Source organism: Tenrec ecaudatus, chromosome 5 (assembly GCF_050624435.1).
Source record: "Tenrec ecaudatus isolate mTenEca1 chromosome 5, mTenEca1.hap1, whole genome shotgun sequence".
Taxonomy (NCBI): domain Eukaryota; kingdom Metazoa; phylum Chordata; class Mammalia; order Afrosoricida; family Tenrecidae; genus Tenrec; species Tenrec ecaudatus.
In genome coordinates this window covers 39,257,674-39,259,674 of record NC_134534.1, presented here as the reverse complement: position 1 = coordinate 39,259,674, position 2,001 = coordinate 39,257,674, and the positions used below count along the sequence as shown (strand labels likewise).

General features: G+C 41.2%; 1 pseudogene; it reads right to left on the bottom strand.

The window, feature by feature from the left end:
- Positions 1 to 283: 283 nt before the first annotated feature.
- Positions 284 to 463, bottom strand: LOC142449355 (U1 spliceosomal RNA; annotated as a pseudogene).
- Between the last annotated feature and the right edge of the window lie 1,538 nt (positions 464 to 2,001).

Genomic DNA, 2,001 nt, shown 5'->3' with positions numbered 1-2,001 from the left:
AAAAGAGGAGTTGATAGCAAGGGCTCAAATAGAAAGTAAATGTTTAGAAAATAATGATAGCAATATATATATATATATATATGCTTGATACAACTGATGTATGGCTTACTTTAGAGCTGTAAGAGCCCCCAATAAAATGATCTTTTAATTTAAAAAAAGATTTAGTTTCTGAAATCCTAAAAAAAAAATACATGTCAATTATCCATTGCCTTATGAGCATCTGCCCTTCATATTTTAAAACAAAGACTTTTTAAATTTGTTTTTGTTGTTGTTGTTGTCTATACAGGGGATAGTGCAAACACAGTTCCCCACTACCATAAATTATGCAGTCAAGTTTCCCGTGCAGTCGAGTTTCCCACATTTGGGGAAATCACAGAGGTCAGCACACCCAGAAGGCAATGGGTGAGCCTCGCCCTGGGAAAACCACCTTCATGATCATGGTACTCCCCTGCCAGGTAAGTACTTTGTTACTTGTGTTTAGGTGCCAATGAGTCTGTTGACACTGATAGCAACCGCATGCATAACAGAATGAAACCTTGTCCGGTCCTGTGCCATTCTTATACTGGTTGCGGTGTCTGAGCCCATTGCTGCTGCTGGGGCAGTCATCATCTTCTCTAGAATTTTCCTCTCATTTGCTGACCTCTGCTTCACCACGCAGGATGACCGTCTCCAGAGACTGGTCCCTCCAGATAACATTTCCAAAGTACATGAAGTCTTGCCACCCTTGCTTCTAAGGCACATTCTGGCTATATTTCTTCAAATACATATATATTCATTCTTCTGACAGTTCGTGGTATATTCACTATTCTTCACCAACACCATGATTCAAATCATCAGTTCTTCTCCAGTGTTTCTTGTTCATTGTGTAGCCTTTCCACGCATATGAGACCTTTGAAAATACCATGGTTTGGATGAGGCTCATCTTTCTCCTCAAAGTGACATTGCTCCGTAACACTTTAAAGAGGTCTCATAAAACAAGTTTGCCAAGTACTGTGCATTATTTGATATATTGACTACTGCTTCCATTAGTGTTGATTTGGGGTCCAAATGAAATGAAATCGGTGACAACTTCAATCAACAAAGACATAGGAGGCTTTATGCCAGTGATTCTCAACCCTTCTAGTGATGTGACCCTTTAATACAGTTCCTCATGCTGTGGTGACACCCCAACCATAAAATTATTCTCATTGCTATTTCATCACTGCAATTTTACTACTGTTATGAATTAGGTGACTCCTGTGAAAGGGTCGTTCGACCCCTAAAGGGGTCGTGACCACCCACAGGTTGAGAACCACTGCTTTAGGACCATACATGCACCCATGGGTAGTTGCAGACCCTATCCACTTGTCCACACTTGAGGGAGCATCTTGTAGCATTGGGCCAGTCTCTCTCCACAATTGGGAGATTTTCAGCTCTTTTCCTCCCAATGGACCCCAAGATTTGTGGTCAAAAAGCACAAATGCCTGCAGGGAACAGCTAGGTATTTTCTTCAATGCAGTGGGCGCCATAGAATATACTCAGACATATTGTGTGGGGCAAACTAGAGAGAGCATCCTTGTCTCAGGTTGGAGCTCCAGCTCAGGTCCAACTGTGTTTCCCACAGGAGGCAGGCTGGTTTCTCAAAAGACACCCGCAGCTCAGACTTCTATATGCAATCTCTGGATTCTAAAAGAGTGGACATTGATATCAAAGCCTCCTCAGATATTTTTCAGGCCAAACAACACCCAGAAGCTCAGACCTCTAAGTTGCTATCTAGGATTTGTGCTTTTATGAATAAAGGTCAATCCACAGTGCAGAAAAGAAACCAACCCTTTTCTGAGAAAGAAGTGGAGAAATTCTTCTCATTCTTTGATGGTAAGTCTACAACTTTAAATATGAGATTTTAAAAATGTTTGTAATTGAGTTATTCCACCATGTGAAATGTTTCATACGTTTAGGTGAGGTGAACACTATGTTAGGTAAACACGATGCCAGACAGAATGAATGGTCAGTGAGTGGTAC